General features: G+C 35.1%; 1 long non-coding RNA gene across 1 annotated transcript; it reads left to right on the top strand.

Annotated features, from left to right (window-relative positions):
• Nucleotides 1-9,233: 9,233 nt before the first annotated feature.
• Nucleotides 9,234-12,327, top strand: LOC139197281 (uncharacterized). Its single transcript, XR_011582518.1, has 4 exons — nt 9,234-9,477; nt 11,148-11,386; nt 11,903-12,021; nt 12,115-12,327. It is a non-coding gene; the product is annotated as an uncharacterized lncRNA (long non-coding RNA).
• The last annotated feature ends 7,949 nt before the right edge of the window (nt 12,328-20,276 follow it).

The raw sequence follows: 20,276 nt of genomic DNA, 5'->3' as shown, positions 1-20,276 counted from the left end.
TCCTAATATAGATTGTTGAACCTAAATTTAAAAACTATGATTAGCCTTTTTGGAGGGGTTTTCAAGAGGTTGGTTGTACTACTTTTCTTACAATTTATGCATTCGAAGAAAACTTCCAAAATATGTAAAACACGAGAGTCATTTCTAAGTGAAAGACTATATAGGTTTGAATTTCGTAAATAACGAGTTTGATATTAATTTATTCTCTCAAATCTTCAGTATAAATAATATTATTGTAACTTTGTACATATTTAATGACATATAACTTTGTATATATTCTAAAATATATTTTCTTGTATTCGAAAGTTAAGAGTCAGATTTCTTCTTCCTTACATCGATTGTATCAAACAAAAGAATTGAGTGTCACTTAAAGACCGTGGAGATAAGGCATTGCAAGTTGGAGATGTAAATTTTTCCTTTTCAAGAAAGAAGAGGCTAGAATCTAATTCTATTCCATTGTGTGGAATTTTTGATTCCCAAAATCTTGTGCCCTAATCTTATTTCCAAAAATATTAATCTACCAAAGCTATGGGAGCACGTTATTATAAATTTTACAGCTAAGTTATGCGTGCAACAAATGGAACATGTGGTTCCCACTTTCACCTTTTAGTTCAAAATGTGATACATCAGACGTAAGAACCCACTTAACCAAGGTACTAGAAGGATTAAAACATCTATATGTGTGTAGATTATATATAGGAAATCTTTAAGGAAAAAAAATTTCATTTTTTTTATAAAAATAAAAATTAGTTATTGGGTTCACATTACATCGAACTTTAATGATCCGAACCGTCTATTTATCAAGTTGTACCTCATAGATCATTCTTGCAAACTATTAGCCAAATCAGAAATATTTAAGATATCTAATTGGATTCAAAGAAATTAACGAATACTTTGATATATAAGAAACAACGAAATTTTATCTTGATAATTAAATAAGCAAATGGTTTTGGATTGAATTGAATTTTTGTAAGGATGATCTATGAATTGAGACTTACAAAATAGACGGTTTATATCGTTGAAGTTCGATGTAAAGTGAGCCCCACATCTAATTCCCATTTTTTGAAAAAAAAAATAATTCCTTTGAATAAAGAGCCTGATGTGTGTGTGTGTGTGTGTGTATTGATACATGCGATCCACGATCATTGCAAAGGTTCTTGCTTGTTCTTGTTTTTGGTCATAGAAAGAAGAATTCTGACTTTGTTGTCTTCTGCAATGTTCTAATTATATAAAATCAAGTAAAGGATTCAAGTCAAAGATTTAGTTTGAAATATAGTTTTTTCAATTCGCAGTATATTTTATATTTTAATCAAAGATTATTTGGGTAAGATAAGAACATACGCAAAGAATTATGAGGTTTTCTTTGTTAGATGCTAAGTAGGAAACAAAAACGAAACACTTTATTATACTTTGGTAATATGCTTATTGATTATTTGGGAGGGAACTAATACAATTTTAGTGGTTATTAGCATAGCGTTTTTAGAGAATGTATTCAAAGTGTAAAGCATTTAGACATTTTCTTACTTTCGTCGCAGTTATGAACAAGAGAATGTACGAGACAAATTCATAAAAGGAGTGAACATGCAAGATACATAAATGAAAATTGCAAATAGCTAAAAACATTTAAGCTTGTATATCAGTGATCATGAACCAAAACCCAGTTAGAGTAATGGTTCAACAACTAAAATCTATGACCGTTGGTCCCTTAACCCATCAAAAAGTGAAATTATGGTCATTTTTGTCAGCTTTGTCAGAGTTTCCGCTAAAATGAGTCACATGCCACACATGTAAGGCTAAATCAAGGGACAAATATGGAAAACCAAATGAGAAAATTGTAGTAATCCCTCAGCTTTAACCAAATTGGAGCAATGATCCATGAACTTTAATCCAATTTGAGCAATAGCCTATCAACTTTAATCTAATTAGAACAATAGCCTCTTATTTTGACAGAAGTTCTAACGAAGTTCATGAAGGGATCATAGTTGCACATTTGATGAGTACCATTGTTCAAATTAGGCTAAAGGGGTCATTGCTACAATTCTTCAAATAAGTGCATTTTGAAAGAAGCATTAAAATATGTATTTCTTACAAGAATCACTTAAAGTGATTTTTCTAGATTTATTTGAATTTTTATTAAAGATTGGTTTAAAAAGTATTTTCACCAAAAACGATGTTAGTTATTTAAAAACACTTCTAAACAAGAACAAAAATGATAATACAAGTAATACAAGTGCATTTTCAAACAGTATAATTGGGTCACAAAATCACCTATTAATAGTGAAGTTAGTTGGGAAAAATAATTGCCCTACTTATTAAAGCAAGATGCTACCTTGATATTTATTCTCACAAATGTAATAAAATAATATGGAAAATGGCCGACCAAAACACCCAAACGGTACTCGCATTATTTCATGTTTCGAATTATTGGAAAATGCCTTAAACTTGAGTCCACGTTTAATAATATGTGTGAAAAAATAAATGGTAGAAAGGTAGATGGAAAAAGGAGGGGAAAGAATCCTAGTCCAAGGTAAATAGACCCATAACTCCGAGCAAAGCAGTAAGATTGAAAACTTTCGTACGAAGGAGGGGAAGCAGCCACGTCAGTTAGAACCTTAAAAAAAAACCTCATAAACTTGGAAAATGATCATTTTCCTGGTGAATCCCGTAATCGTGATTTAGTGCCGTCTTTGAGATTTTAGGAGCTTCGTGCGAAATTTGTAAAAGGGGTCATCCTTAAGATAGTTTTAAGTTATAAAAAAGTATGACAATATATTGATACTAGAAAACATTCACTTAAATTAAAACAAAACCACTTAGTACTATGGTCTAGTGGTATTCCTCTTCACTTGTAAGTGACAGGTTTTATGTTCAATTCTCACCAAAGGCGAATTTGAAGCACATTATTGTTAGCCCATTGTCAGGCTTAGCCCACTCCCCCACCCCTTTAGAGTAGATTATATCGTTTGTTAAAAAAAAAAAAATCAAAACAAACTTTAGCACTCACTAATTACATATTTACAAATGTCCTTAATAATAAGTACAAAGAGCAACAAATATAACCTTCACTAAATAATCAAAAGCTATTTTATTTTAAACAGCCAAACATGAAAAAAAAACATCAAACCTCTAACTCTAAAGTTTCACTTGAATGTATGACGTTGTTATATAATAAAATTCAGAAATTGCCGTTTTTCATGATGTTATTATTGACACTCAAAATATCTCATTGTACTCCAACTTTTTGTATTTAGAAAGAAAAAAAAAATACTCTTATAAGGAGTGCACAATGCAGTTTAAAGTGATAATAAAAGTAATTTTTTAAATATAGAACATTATTACATGATGTTAGATGTCAAAAATTTAGGGGCCCCTTCAAATTTGGGGCCCTGTACAACTGCACCTTTCGCTCCCCCTCAACGCCCCCTTGTGATTGTGCATAATATATCGTACGATTAGAAATCATTTCAAAATTTAAATTTTAAAATTAAATATAAATAGTACTTAAAGAAAACTAATCGCAATGAATGATATCACGATCACAGGATCCTTAGGATCCTAGAAAAATGATCTGGTGAGAATCATTTTCCCGTAAACTTGCCGACAAATACATGACCAGAAACCATTATTTTTTATCCACTCTTTTACCCAATTGAGACTCTTTGATTTAAATAATCATAAGGAAAAAAAATAAAGAGATTTAATGAGTATAATACTCTTCATGATCGGGGAGACCTTAAAAGTCAGACTACCTGTGGACTTTCTGTATTTTTTTGTACAATATTTTATAATATTAACGTATAAATTAACGTTAAAACGTGGCAGAGCGTTCATAGTAAGTCTTAGCTTTGTCACCTCATATTTTTGGTACAATGTTTTATAATGTTCCGCGAGAGTTAACGCCACGTTGTGAGGTGGCAGAGAATCATGGAGAGTCCCATTTTGCGAGAGTCTCCTTAGCATTTCTCTTCATCCTCAATTTACTTTGTGTTTGTTTCATGGAACTTCATGTGTATGATTGAAACAGTTAATACTATAAAATTGCTTTATAAAGATCATTTCTACAATAAATTAATTAAAATAATATCGTTTAGTTAATCAAGGGTAGCAAATAGATAAACTGTTCATATATAATGCATTTATGAATCCTTCCATTTGTTTTTGTATAGTTTGATGAGTAAATGACTTTATATTTTATTGATCTTTTATAAAAATAATTCTTATTAAAGTGATTTATAATATTAACGGATTCGATCATTAATTTGAACTTTCGTGGATCAACTACACAGTAAATTGACCAGGAACTCTTTTGCCAACCAGTAAGGAGTCAATTTAATTTAAAACAAAAATCTTTATTTTATGTAGCATTATTTAATCCCACAGTACTTGTTGCTTCTTCATTTGAAGTTAATTAATTATGAAAAATAATGCCACACGCTTTTGTTGCCCCTTCGATAAACATAGATGTTTAGTTTTATTGATTAGGAAACTTTCGGGGTTTATTGTTTTTCATTAAGGAGTCAATTTAATTTAAAACAAAAAACTTTATTTTATGTAGTATTATTTAATCCCACAGTTGTTGCTTCTTCATTTGAAGTTAACTAATTACGAAAAATAATGTCATCCACTTTTGTTGTCTTTTTTTTTTTCTTTCTCTTTTTTGTTCAAAGATATAATTTATTGAAATCATAATTGAACAGAAACGTTTACATCCTTAGCTAAGATGTTAAACAAAAATTCAGGTCTTAGAAAGCCTCACAAAAGGAACCACCGTGGTTAGCAACATACGCCACTGCATGAGCAGCGAGATTCCCATCCCACGAGACATAACAAAACTCAATCGAGTTAAATTTGGTTGCAAAGAACTAAATATCATGAAGAATAACCTCCAAAGACGCATCCACCACGCATTCCTTGTTTATCATTTGGATTAACCGCTGAGCATCTGATTGAAACATCACCCTCTCCAGACCTTCCTCCAGACACACCGTCATCGCCGCTCAAACTGCCGTTGCCTTTGCCATGATAGCAGAGTTGAAAAACAATGCTCTGATTTTTTTTTTTTAACAAACAATATTATTTATACTAGGCTAGTCATAATAATGTGGTTCAAATTCGTTTTTGGTAAGAATCGAACTTAAGCCTCTTTCACTTACTTGTGAAGCAATACTACAAGACAATAGTACTAATAAGTGGCTGAAGTTTATTGATTTTGATTAGGAAGGTTTAAGGTTGGGAGCCCAAAGACCTTGTGCTTTCTCGATCGTGGGAAAACTCAAGAATATTTCTTCTTGTTTTTTTTTTTTTTTTTTTGGGGGGGGTGGTGGGGGAACCAAGAATATTTCTCTTTCGTTCTCCAAAGAAGTTAGCAATATCTGACCCCCTTTTTCCTTAAAAAAAAATTACAAATTGGCTTTTAGTTACACTAAAGCACAAGGATCAATGATTTAATTTTATGAATTTACAAAAAATATATTTGTGCTTAATACTTTAATAATCCTCTATGATATAGGCAATCACTTATTTGTAGATTAATTAAGATTCATGTGCTCTTGATCACGCAAACTTCTACTAATTTTGAGATTGACGATTTTGAAAATGAACATGGAAATTGTGAAATATATAGCTGATTAGTAAGGATCACCACTCATCGACATGAAGTTTAGCCTGAGCTTTGTGTACCACTTCTCCGTAAGTATAAGAGCATAAAATAATTTGATTTTTGGTGCGATGTATTGGTTTAGAAGTTAATAAAGTAAAATAATTTGCAAAATCTATTTCAATAGAGCCCGAGGTAGAACACTCAATCAGTTCGAATGGCTCCATTTAATTTGCCTTATTTATGTATTTTATTTCTAATTAAATGTTCTTAAATAACCCTAATACATAAACATATCCTCTCAAGGAGTTTTGCGCACTTCTATTCAATGAAGGTATCTCTTAAGAATACTAGAGTAAAAGAATTGACTTTCTATAATTATCTACCTCTCATGTTCATTTCTCTTATTGCACAATCAATCATGTGGGCTGAGTGAAAAAAAAAAAAAAAAACCGTACGTATGAAGTCCTCCTTGTGCATTATGCTTACAAGGGTAAACGATCACCCTTGTGGAAAACTTGAAGGTTGTTTCACATCATCACCACGGTGGTATGGTGAAAAAAAAATAAAAAAAAAATCCCTAAATAAAAGAAAAGGGGAAAACAAAAGCCAACAAAAACTATAAGAATTTGTACGGAATTGGTGGAGGCAAACGTTATTCGATCTGATGATATCTAGATACTATGTAAGATATTTACCAGAAGCGGTAAGCGGTAAATCTAGTATGTCTATTTTATTAGGTCAAGATAGACAAGAAAAGCATGTCTAAATTAAAGGAATTTAAGGTAGAAGAAGGAAGGAAGCTCTTACTAGGGTTACTATAAGAGGAAGGGGTGTGATATCTACACACCCCATTTTACTTCTCACACATTTTTTTAATTTTCGACCGTCGGATCAGATGAATTGAAGAAGATCAACGAATAGAAATTATCAAAGGGTGTGTGAGAAGTAAAATGAGGTGTGTGGATAGCACACCCCTAAGAGGAAATGTACCTACGCGTGGCATACGTGGTGGGTACGAATGATATATTGATTGATTCCCTCGTGATTTCGTCTGTCAACCATTTCCTTTCCATATCAAGAAACCTACGGCCCAGAATTGGTTGGAGTTGATTGTTAGTTGGCTTTATTATTTTAGTTAAAGACACTGACGAATGACAACTGACAACTGACAACCGATAGGAGGAGTTTTATCTTCTGCATTCATATCTTGAAAACTTCAGTGTACGTGTGTGGTTGGTTTCGCTCAAAATTGTGTGTTTCATATGATTATTTATTACGAATGACAGTTGACCAATATAACAGAATTGAAAAAGATGTATGGTGGGCGAAATAATCATTGAGATGTTTTTGTTGTTTATTATTTTGTTTTTCTTTTAATCTAAGGTTTCTTAAGACTATATAGTTATTGTAATATTCATTTATATTATGAATCTTATCAATGAAAATTATAGAAGAGTGATTGTTTATGATTATTTATGTTATGTTTCCGTCATGGGTCATTAGCCCACACTAGTAGGAAAAACAGCATGCGCGACAAAACATATTTCGTCGCAAAAGAGGTACTTGTGCAACGAAAAAGAACTATCGTCACGCAAAAAAGGCAGGAAAGGAAAAAAAATTGCGCGACGTAGAAATTAGTCGCACATGAACACTTCGCGTGACGAAAAACCATTGGCGTCGCGTAAAGTCAGTAAGAAAAACACGGGAAAATTTTTTTGGTGCGGAAAACATGAGCGATGAAGCAGGGGACCTTTGCGTGACAAAGAGTTCGTCGCGCAAGTTACTGTCAGTTTTTGGTCAAACCTTTCAGTGCATGTGAATATGAGGAATCAATACTGTATTTATTGCAGATGTTTGTGTGACAAAGACATTCGTCGCGCAAAGGCCCTAACCTTTATATAAGTATGCGCTTTTGCTCTTCTTATTCTTCACAATTCTTTTGCTTGTGCTGGGATGAATGATAAAGACCGTGATTAGAGCATGCCCACCAACCCGTATGATTTGAGGCAACATGTGGAGTTCGCGCATGCGATAGGTGTAGCCATGGAGAATAATTGTCCTACTGCGGATTGGCGCTCTTGGAAATATGTGCCCGAGAATGCAAAAGTACAGACATTGATTTCTATGGCAAACTAACAACTGTCGTGCAATTGCTTTACAAAGACTGATACTAAGTGATCATGTTTAAGTGTCAATGGTTTGATACAAACCCAAATAGGTAAGGAAGTGTTAAAATCGACCATGGCTTACTATCTGTGAACACTAACAGAACTTGGTACGACCATGGCTTACATTTTGGCAAACATGACAAAACAAATTGTGTATCTAGATGACCCTAAAGCTGGGAGAGGTTGGAAAGTTGTTCAGAAGATGGATCAGAGGAACGTGTATGCTATACCAGAATAAGACCCTATTGACAACGATGTCGACAATGTCGCTGACCAACGCTTAGAATCTTCAATGGAAAATAATGCGGAAACACTTTGAGATACAAATCTTATCTAAAAATTGTTTCAAATATGAGGAGTGGCTTCAATCGAAATACTGATTCAGTCAATTACAATTGACCTCGATAATCTTCCGCGATACGATGGTGCAGTGGGTCTAAACGACGACGGTGACGTACCTATCGAGGAAGACGACTGGAAAACACAGCCCCATCGTAGGTTCAGCCCCTCCGCTCCCTGTCTGTTCTACGATGAACTGATCTGCTGCACATCAGAAGGTTAGGTGGAGGGAACGAGGGTGGATTCGACGGATGAGGGAGGTTGGAGGAGAAGGCTGCAATGGGGAAGAGAATGAATACCATGATTATGAAGCTTGGATTTTGATGATTTCAAAAATTGATCTTTGGCTGTTTTGATTAATAATCTTTACAGTTAATGATTTTGAAAAAAAATAAATGGGGAAGAGAACAACTGGATGTGAGTCTCCAAAGAAGAGAGGACTAGAAGCGGTCTCCGGAGAAGAGAGGGATTCAAGGTGAGGTCGCCCGGAGAAGAGAGGGACTGGAGGTGGGTCTCCGGAGAAAAGCGGAGTGTGTTTGGTCACATGTTTAAAAGAAGAGTCGCGTGTTTGGTTACAAGAATAGCAGAGCGCTTGGAGAAACTTTAAAGGACAGGTGTTGTAAAATGGTTCCTCCACATAAGAAGTCAGTGAAATTAGGTACTCACTGTTGAGTACCCAAGTATTATCCTTGGGAAAATATTAAATAGACATGTGTTATAATGTTATTAGGCCACCTGTTATATTGTCATTTTTTTTAATCTTCTGACCTCACCTTTTTTTGTGGTTTGTTAACCAATTTCTCTCTTTTTTATTATTATTACATTATTTATAAATATTGTCTTAATTTTTTAAAAATAATGTAAATATTGTTTAATGCTTATTTTACGATAAAAGATTTTTAAAAAAAATTCATCTAGACTCCTACCTAAATCTTGCCTAGGCGCCTAGCTGCTAGGCTCCAGTCCGCTGCCTGACTAGCGCCTAACGGTTTTTAGAATCTAATCCTAACCAATTTAAGTTCTTAAATGACTTTGATATTACCACTTATAACTGCTTTGGTGAAGAGACTGTTTTCTGTTATGAATATTGACTAAAAACTTTGCACTCTCCAATGTGAAAGCAACCGCTTCGATTGAACCTTACACTCTTTTGAATTTCGCCCCTCCCCTCGGCAAATCCTGACTTCGCCACTGTCTCTCACTAAATCTCTATCATCCTCCCTCTCGGCCTCTCACCCTCTCACCCTCTCGCCCCCTAGCACTCTCTCTTCCTCCTCCGACACACCCTCATCGCCACACACCCATCTCCGGTGCTCCACAGTCCCATACCCATGCCCACAATCCGGTCCATCCATCTTCGCTGCTAAGAAGGTAAAGATTTCAAAATTTTTTAATTTATTTCGATTTTCATTTGGGGAATATGGGGTTCCAGTTTATATAGCATTAGGTTAGAGAATTAAGGGATCAATTTTAGGGGGATTTGGGTTTAGGTGTTGGGGGTTGGATTTTTGGGGATTAGGGTTTACAATTTTTCAAATTTTAGGGGATTGGGTGGTGCTAACAATCCCACCCAATCCGTATAATTTTGTTACATGGGCGAAGTTACTTACTGCATAATTTTGTTACTTAATTTATGAACTGTGCGTTGAGAATTTAGGGATTAATTAGTTGATTTTTATTGTTGGATTTATTACGGTTAACAATGCTGACATGTTGTGTTCCTTTATCAAACTAATCTTGCTGGACTTTGCTAGTTAATTAAGGTTTTTTTTTTTTGCCGAATTGAGTTTGATTCCAAAACAAAACCATGCTTTTTCGAATTCCCATTTGCATATAGGTAAGTGGGGAAATGCATATGGAGTCGTTTTCTTTTTGTTTCATGCATATAGGTGAAGATACTTTTATGGTTTAATTGTCAATTTTATGCTTGATTTCAGATACTAGGGTTTACTTTTGGTGTTTCTTAGCCAATTAAGGAATTTATATTAGTTGAATTCAGTTCCTTACTATATGTTTGGACTAGAGGAAAGTGAGACTGACCCACCATCTAAGAATTTAGCTTTTACTTCAGTTTGGAGATCCTATTAGAGCTCAATCTGTATTATTTGAAACTACTATGATATACCAGTATCATTAGCTACAAGGATCCTCAGAAACGTTGATAATAAATAATGTAGAGGCAAATGTTACAAGCATTTAGGATGATCATTACATGTGTATATTTAAACTTAAGGGGTCGAATGGCAGACAACGCTATCATAATTTTGTGGTTGCCAATATTTCCCCTCCTTTTAGGCTTCTCGGACTCAGAGAGACAATGGAGCCTTTGGCTCTAATCATACACAAACATATAACCTTTAGGCAATAAATAATATAGATAGCATTACCATTAGGCAGTAAATAATATTGTTTGGATGTTTTCTTGAACATTGATCTCTATTAAGTGAAATGATAGTGTGACTTTCTCAAAAGTTAGAATTTTCATCTGACTTCTCATGACACAATAATATAAATTTAGCATTAAACTATAATAAAAAAAAAATTCTTTTCAAAAGGTCCTTAGCATTCCTCTTTTTCTGAAAGTGCAGTTTCTCCACATATGAGAAACAGAGACATAGTTTCTTTTCTTTTTTTTTTTAATCTCAATTGAAAGGAGGGGGAAAACTAGTGAAGGATATGTTTGTGTTTATGTTTTGAGGCCTACATAAGGCACCTGCTGTCCAAGCCAATTGGCTCTAAGTACCATATCTATTTTTGTTTTCTTTTTGTTTAATTGAATGGGGAAATGCATATAGGTAAGTGGACTAGTTTTCTCCTTTAATGAAATGCATATGGGTCAAGATACTTTTATGGTTTAATTGTCGCTTTTATGCTTGATTTCAGATTTAGGGATTAATTTAGTTCATGTTTAACGGTATATATATGGTTCAAATGCATGATTTAGTTATGCGTGGGGTTGGTGTGAGTGCTATGCCACATAATTAGGCATGTGATGGGATTTATGTATACTTAATGCTTTTTTTTTTTTTACAATTGTGTAGATGTCAAACCTTATTAGAAGTTGTAAGGCAGTGACGATTGCACCCTGTTCAATTCCCCCGCCTCCTACATCAGTTGCCACTGCACCAGCAAAAATGGACCATAGGCTAGTTGATTCGGTTGGTCCCCAGGTCAGCCTCATTAGTGGCGCTACCTGTTAGTGCCAGGTGTGGTCACCACCGCCTTTGCATGCCCGACACGACATCGGCATCCACTAATGATGCCTCAGGGTCACAACAAGGTAAAGTTAAATAACGCCCTGCACGTGGATAATTGTTTTTTTTCTATAGTGCCTTGCTAATTTCTCCATATAGATTGTTCTACGTGATATTGGATTGCCTAATGATGCTAGGAAGGTGGTCATTAGTTCTTTGTAGAGAACAACATGTCTCTTAAAATGTTTGTTCAATTTTTATGCTTAATTATGAGTTTTACTAGTTTAATTTTGTTCAAAATTTGAGCTGGAGCTGCTTTAAGTTTGATCTTTAGTTAGTTAGTTAATTAGGTAAGTAGAAGGAACATGTGTATAATTTAGTTTTCTCTGCATGTCCTTTATATAAAGGATTCTCATCTAAATGATCATGGTAGGCGTTAGGCAGTTAGTCTTCAAGTGTTGAAGTAATTCATAATAGAATTTCAATTTGCTGCTTAAATTCTCAAGTTCTACTATGTAATATTTCACTTGAAATCCACTACTGAAGCATTCAACTATTGTTATTGTTGTTGGATATCATATATTATTCATTACAATGTCTAGGGTTTGGGAATTGTTATAACTTTAAGGTGAAAGCCAACAAGATCAATCGGGGGAAGAAAACTCTTCTCCACCATTCAGGTTCGAAGCCCTTCTCATATAGGATGGAAGCGCGGCAGCATGTAATAATAAAGCTTTTCGTATTCAATTTTTAATATGTCAGTAATATTAATTTTTTTTTGTACTAACATTTTTCTTATTTTGTTCTATTCAAGGGGATTCAAAATTCTGGGAGATCAATGTCTTTGGAGACGTTTATGTTCGACCTGGGGATGAGTTGGCCAAGTCCCTTCATGTAAGTATTATTCAATTGTAATTACTATCTTACACATTCAAGTATCATGGTTATTATTTGAATGTTATTATTAATATTTCATGTTTTATTACACAAACGGCAATGATTTAGAATAGGCAGTTGGTTCTTTAGGAGGCCGGCTTCCAGCTTCCTCCCGAGACTCCACTCAAGTATATGGATCCCCCCGAGGATGCGGGGTTTTAGATCGTTACAATCGGGGTTCTTTATTACATTTTAATTGCAATTTAATTTTATTATTTTATTACAAAATTAAAAACAGAAAAAAAAAATGAATTTAAAAAAAAAAAAATTTCTTTTTGCGTGACGAATATATTCGTCTCACTAACAAGGTTTCGTCTTGCAAGAACAACATATCGTCTCATGTATGTATCCGGCATTTTGTGCGACAAATACATTTGTTCCTAAAAATTTTGTGCAACGAAGGCCAAACCGTTGCGTAGTGTTCTTGCGACCAATGCTATTGTTTGTCGCGCAAAGTCTTTCTTCACGATCTTTGCGTGACGAATTTCGCGCAGACGTTTGTGCGACGGAAATACACCTTGCGCGATCAACTTATGTTTGTCGCGCTAAGGGTTAAACGTAGTAGTGCCATTTCATAAAGGATAGTGTTATTCACATTCATTTTAATCTTTTATACATTCTTATTAAATTTTTATCATTGATATTCTTGAATTCAATCAATCTAATGATTAAAACTTGAAAAAAGTGTGAAAAGTAAATGAATGTGTGAATATAACACTATCACACAAGTCACATGCAACCTGTTCAACGACTTGCGCCAGTTACGAGGACTTTCGTGAAATACATGCATGTTAATCGTCCATGTATAATGAGGTTATTATTGAATAAGGGCACTCTAATTAAAAGTTATCTTTTGATTGAGTTATCTTTAGTGAAAGTTGTATGGACGGAGCATGTCAATTTCTAAGATGTAGACATTACGATCAAGTCTCAAGTATCCGATGCATGTAAATGAAATTTAAATCTTCTGCATTCATTTTGTGTGGTCTCTCTGAAGTTTATATCATAGGTTGACACGTGTTATGTTTATGACAACAGGGTTATACGGAGGGTTATGTTAACGAACACGTGTTAATCAATGATGAGGTCACACAAAAAATGAGTGTAGAAAATTTGAACTCTATAAATGATGGTTAGGAAGATAGGTAAAAGATTTATCTTGAAGAACTTATATATTGACAATTATTATCATATGTGGTGACAAGTTTCTTAATATGGAACCTAAAAAAATGATAAATTATTATAATATAAAGTTTATTATGGTATATAAATGATCCAAATGGGAAATAAAAAATTATTACAATGTAATGTATATGAACGTAATCCATGTATGTAGGTACTTACCTTGAAATTACTTGGTCTTCTAGTTCTTAACGTCCAATTATCTCGAAATTACTTGATCTTTTAGTTCTTAACGTCATTTAAAAGTTGCTACTCAATACTACGGTATGTTGGTATTCCTCTTTAATTGAAAGTGAGAAGGCTTTCGAATCATGTGGATATCGAATTCGATACCAAATTAGGTTGCCCATTGTGTAGCTTAGCTAAACTTCCCTTCCCCTTTGTGTAAAAATATTGACGTATTAAAAAAAAAAAAAACCACGTCCATTTAAAAGTTTCTCAAAAAGAATAATTTTTCTTAATCCCCATGGTATTATTTTTGGATGGAGCTATCTACACACCTCATTTTACCTTACAAACACTCTTTCCAATTTTCAACCGTCAAAACAAATGAATTAAAAAAGATCAAATGACAGATATTAACACAAGCTTCTTATTCTTCTTTTATTAATGGGACACCAAGAGGATATCTCCATTTGTCGCGAGGTCAGATTTTTCAAATAACGGGGTCATGATTTCAACCATAAAAACTTGTTTGGATCCTTCGATGAGCACCTATAGGAAAATTTTGAGTTTTGCCAACCTATGCGGAAGGCTTATGCCAACAACTACTATGATATGTAGAGGCCTTTCAAGGGTGGCTACAAGAAACTGTTGAGTAATGATGAAGATTGCCAAGGCTTGTCAACTTAGGCATTTCTTCGAGCATTTGTTGCACTCAATAAAGTTGTGCACGATACAGAGAAAAGGAAGATGATATAATGAAAGAAAGAAATAGAAGATGTAGGAGGATGAGGAGGTTCTAATTTAGTTTGTCATAACTATTTATAGAGTCAAATACACACATACAAATATACATGAAGTTTATGAAGTTATGGGATCATGAATAATCAATGACCGATGTTAGCTTGCCATTGATAACTACCGACTTCATTGTGGAAAATCACCAGTCTTAATAGTAGAATAATATTATGAAAGTAAACTTCAAAACTTGTTGATACACAAAATCAGTGAGACTTTGGAACAACGTAAAGTGTCAATTTTGTGACCTTCACATGGTTGCTCCGGTCTCCTAGTGATGATGATATGTAAAGAGATAGAGATAGGGAAGCAAACACTTGATGGACGTGGTTCACCCTAAGTTTGGCTACATCCACGGGGTAGAGAAATTCTCATTAATAGTGAAGGGGTTACACAATACTTAGGTTCAAGCATAATCATCATTAGTGGGTTCTAATGATGAGTTTAAATACAATAATGGCATTAGTCCTTAATTGTAGGAGAATGATCTTCTTTTATAGTTGAGGAAAGTCTCCGGCTTTCGTCTGCGGTTGATGTGGGACTCTAGGAGCTTTATTCTGACGTTGACACGTGTCATATTGTGATTGGCCTCCTGGGTGGAGGGAAACTCTTGTGCTTCGATAGGTGTGCCTCAACATGAACCCCTAAGTGGGTCCTTGAATGTATGAAGTTGACCGGTGCTTGGTAGTTTCGGGATTGATGAAATATGGTACAAACAAAACTAATCATTATTAGGCATACAAAGAAGTTAAAATATTCAAGCTTTATATTTTCTCAATGGCCTTTCGTAATGTGAAAATCTGGTTCCAGCGTTATTTTATGACTTCTGTATGATTGACCCCCCCCCCCTCCGGCCCCCCAAAAAAATAGATAAAAGAAATGTATGGCAACTACTTTTATTTTTAAATTAAAAAAATTGAAAACTAGTACTTGAATTTTCAAAATTTGCCTTTTTTTGTTTGTTTCAGTTTTTATTTTTTGTTAAATTGAAATAAGTTATCAAACAAGATTTCAGTTTTAGTTTTCAAAAAGATGAAAATAAAAATTGAATACTGAAAACAAAAAAATTATCAAACAACCCTTAGTTTTTTAAGAATATATTGTAAATACTAAATAAATATTCATGAAATGTTTAGACAATTATATTATCATTACTTCTTGTTGAGGCTAAATTAAACACGACCTACGTCCTCAAATTTGTGAAGGAAGACTTAACCCTAACAAGCAAATAGCAAAAATCATTTTTAAAGACATTCGATTAGGGAAATGATAAGCATGTACCTTTTTTTTTTTCTTCTACACACCTTTCTTTAGTCTTGTTCCTCATTCCTGTTTAATTTATTTAATCTCATGTTGAAAAATATAAAAAAAATGTGTAAAATGTTAAAAAATGTGTTAAACTATAAAACAAATTTGTTAATATTTAACAACAATAATTATTAATGATCTAAAGTCATATACAACTTGAGAAATGATTTAGAATAATAGTAGACTTGGAAGTTTCTGACACGACATGAAAATAACGGATTTCGGGTTAACACGATAGCTAATCCGATCATTATCGGGTGAAAAACCCCGTTAATAATAGGTTCTTAACGGGTATACACGCAAGTAACATGTGAGTAACCCGTTTCGACCCGTTAAGAAAAAAATTATTTTGATAATTTTAAAGCTTAATTACTAAAAGATTTATTATAAAATACAAAAGCCATATTAATTTATACAATATATTCTATATTAAATACATAGTTTTGTATTATTATTCTATATGAGTTAAAAAAAAAGTGTTTTAGTCATTATTCATTTTTATTATGAGAGTTCCTTATTATCATTACAAGGATAAATTTTACTTAACATGTTGTTTCCCATGGTGATTGAGGAAAATTGAAGGGTTTGATTGGAAGAAAATGTGCAAGGTTCCAATGTTCTAATGTTCCAATGTCTTTAATTTTGCAAATCTTTTGAACATTTGATATTTTGTAATGTTCTAATGTTTTTTTTAAATTTTTTATTACGCTCTTATTTTGGGTATGTAAATATATACTTAAAAGAAAAATGCGTTTTTATGTTTTGGATGTGACAATATGGTATGTATATACTTATTTAGTATTATGTTTTTTCATTTGATTATTTATTGGTTTAAAATATATTTTCCTTAATGGGTAACGAGTCGGGTCATATTACCTGTTAATATTATCGGGTCGATTTCGGGTTGGGTCATTTTACTCGTTTATTTTAACGGGTGTTACACGATACGGCCCGTTAAGATATCGGGTATGACATGTGTTTATACCATATTTAGGGCCTCATATTTAGATCTCGTATAAATACTTGGGGGACTTAAATGTAATTATGTAATAAAGGAATGGGCAAATATGTAATAAGTGAGGAGTCCTTATTCTATAAAAGGACCCCTCACCTTCACAATTAGGGGAGGCCAATCCTTAGGCCATATCCTCACCCTCTCAGAGCTTTCATCCTCACAGAGAAGCTCTCTCTCTCCCTTTTCAACTCTTACAGAGAAATACAATCAGTATGGACTTAGCCCAAACCTTGGGGTGAGATCTTGTGTTATTTACATTTCTTGCAGATTCACGGTCGGATTTACGTTGTTCCAAGACATCCGGTTTTGTGCATCAACATTTGGCGCCGTCTATGGGAAACGACACGAAAATCTATGTCGGTTCTTTTTCAATTTTTCACCTCCACCGTGAATCTGCAAAAACCCAAAAACCTCACTCTTTAGGCTTCTCCAGAAAAACTTTCGCAGACCTTCAACCACATCTTTCTCTTCTTCCAGTCAGTCAACACGGAAACCAAAGATTTCAGCTGCAAATTCACCTGCTTTTGCAGAAAACCATAAACAACTCACATATCTGACTATGGTTTCCCATCCACGACGTCCATTCATTTTCTTGATTTCGGACTCTAAACCTCTCCTAAATTACCATTCAATGCCACTCATCCTCATCCCCCTTACTCTCTCTCCATTTCCACTGTGAAATCTCTGACCTTCCGACCTTTCTCACTGCAACTCCCGCTCGCCTCTGTAGTTTTTCGAGCTCAGTTTCGCAATAATGGCGGTTCCTTCGAGCTCAATCTCTTTTCTCGTCTAGTTTCCACTACACTCAAGAGCTTCGTTCCTCAACAATGGCGGTTCCGGTTCCTTACAGCTGGGGACTCTCTAACATTTCATATTTCTCAGCGTTCTCACACTCATACGAGCTCTGGAGGCGATTGGAAGAACACGAGGCCGACATGCTGACGCAGCCTTTGAATTTATGCATCGATTGGCCTCGGTTTCAGATCTAACCGCCGTTGATCTTCATTTTGGCTACGACTACGAGGTGTTTTCTTTGAGAATGGTTGCTTGAACGGGTGGTTGGAAATCAAGTTTTAGTTTTTATAAAATTATCGGTGGACTTTGCGTTTATAGCGATGAATTGGAGTTTTAGGGCTTAGGACTCGCAAATGCAAGCAATGATTAAGCAGAGGCAGCTGCTTAGAGCCTCGGTGAGGAAGGAGAAGAGCTCGCTTTATTCCTAGAGATGAAGACGCGCGAGAAGGAACGGAACGATCTTCTTCTCAATAGCTCCGAATAGTTCGATTCACCATTAGAGGCAAAACCCGGAACTTCTCCCATTTTCAGTATTTCCTCATCAACGCTGGCACCTCCACGCAAGACTAGCGCTAATGATTTCCTCAATTCTGAGAATGACAAGAACGATTATGATTGGTTTGATGTTTCCTGTTTGGAAACTCATGCTCTGCGGATTTTGAAGATGTGAGAGCTTGGAGGTGTTTGCTAAGCTGAGAATGGTAGCATTCAAGATGTAGCAGAAGTTGAAAGGGAAAGACAGGCTATAGAAAGCGATCCTTCAAACCAGCCAGCCAGCAGAGATCAACACAACTAACCTCAGATGGGTTCTTCCATCAATCTCTTGGCAATTGCTCAACTCTTTCCGTCAAGCACTCACCAGTGATCTGATGGGAGTCTTATTCAACAATTGGGAAGCCTGCATAAAGCGATCCTTCGAACTAGACAACCAGCGGAGCTGAACACAATCATGATGTTAAAAATCGATCATTCAATCATGATGTTAGAAAAAGAAAAAGGAGGATGGGCTAAATGTGGGATGTACTAGTTGTTGAGAGAATATTTTAGAAAAAGAAAAAAAAAAGAAATGAGTAGAAAGGAGAAGTGATAGGAATAAAAGGAGAAAGCCATGTGCTTGCGGTTTCATGCATGTGAAATCATTTTCTAAGAAAGCAAAAGGAGAAGCCATGTGCTCGTGGTTTCATGCATGGGAAATCATTTTCTTATTTATGAGAAAGCAAAAGAGAAAGCAAAAGTAAGGAATAAACACCCTACCAGACTGATGTGATTTACTTTTCTTGGCAGATGTATGATGTGATTTATTTTTCTTATCTTTCGGAGACATCTGTATAAACCCCATCAAAGGGTAATATAAAAAAATAAAATTAAATTAAAAAAAAGGGCAAAGCCCAAAGCAAATGGGCTGGCATGTTGTGGAGGGCGAAGGCCCATAAGCCCGAAATAGCACCAACCAGGTCATCAAAAGTACGTCCATTACTCCACAATTATTCGGCAACTCGCCGCTATTACCACTAACCAGGTGATCAAAAGTACGCCCAGTACTCCAAAATTATTCGGCAACCTGCCACTATTACCACCAACCAGGTGATGAAATGTATAACCCGTACTCTAATATCATTTGGCAACTAGCCATTCATGCCAACAACCAGGTGAGGAAATGTACAACCCGTACTCTAAATATCATTTGGCAACTAGCCATTCATGCCACCAACCAGGTGATGAAATGTTCAACCCGTACTCTCTTTCATGCCACCAACCAAGTGACCAAAAGTACGCCCAGTACTCCAAATTATACATGAGCATTACTCATGTCATTCATACATAAACATTCATGAGCATCACTCATGACAATCATATATAAACATTCATGACCATCATTCATGTCAACATTCATGAGCATCACTCATGACAACATTCATGAGCATCACTCATGACAACATCTATGACCATCACTCATGTCAATCAACATAAACATTCATGAGCATCACTCATGTCAATCAGCTTCAAAAGCTTCATTTACAGAGCTCTAGCTTCAAAAGCTCCAACTTCGAAAGCTTCATTTACAGAGCTCTAGCTTCAAAAGCTTCACTTACAAAAGCTTCACCTACAAAGCTTCAGTGCAGGGTATACAAATACCGCTTTCGAACAACTGCCACTTCGACCTATACATGGATTCAATTTGAAGTCTCTAGCCAACAGATTCTATTAACCGAAGACTTTGGGGACTACATTATGTACCATATATTGGGCCTCAACTAGGCCTCATGAAAATACTTGGGGGACTTAGCCCATTATCTATGTACTGAGGAGCAAACTCTTATTCTATAAAAAGGACTCTCTCACTTTCATTAGAGAGCACTCATGAAAAATACTTGGGGACTTAACCCATCACTTATGTATTGAGAAGCGAGCCCTTATTTTATAAAAGGGACCCCCTCACCTTCGTTAGAGAGCACCGCCGCCAGCTGAGCAACCGCTTCGCCACGAGCATCACTCCTAACCCATTATTCATGTACTGAGGAGCGAGCCATTATTTTATAAAAGGGACTCCCTCACCTTCATTAGAGAGCATGGCCGCCAGCTGACCAACCGCCTCGCTGCGAGCATCACTCCTAACCCATCATTTATGTATTGAGGAACGAGTCCTTATTCTATAAAAGGGACTCCCTCACCATCATTATAGAGCATCAACTCTAGCCCATCATCTATGTATTGAGGAGTGAGCCCTTATTCTATAAAAGGGACTTCCTCACCTTCAACGCCACAAGCCTAGCCACCCA

Source organism: Malus domestica, chromosome 07, assembly GCF_042453785.1.
Source record: "Malus domestica chromosome 07, GDT2T_hap1".
Classification (NCBI taxonomy): Eukaryota; Viridiplantae; Streptophyta; class Magnoliopsida; order Rosales; family Rosaceae; genus Malus; species Malus domestica.
Note: the sequence above shows the minus strand (reverse complement) of the source record. Positions and strands in the feature narration are given on the sequence as shown.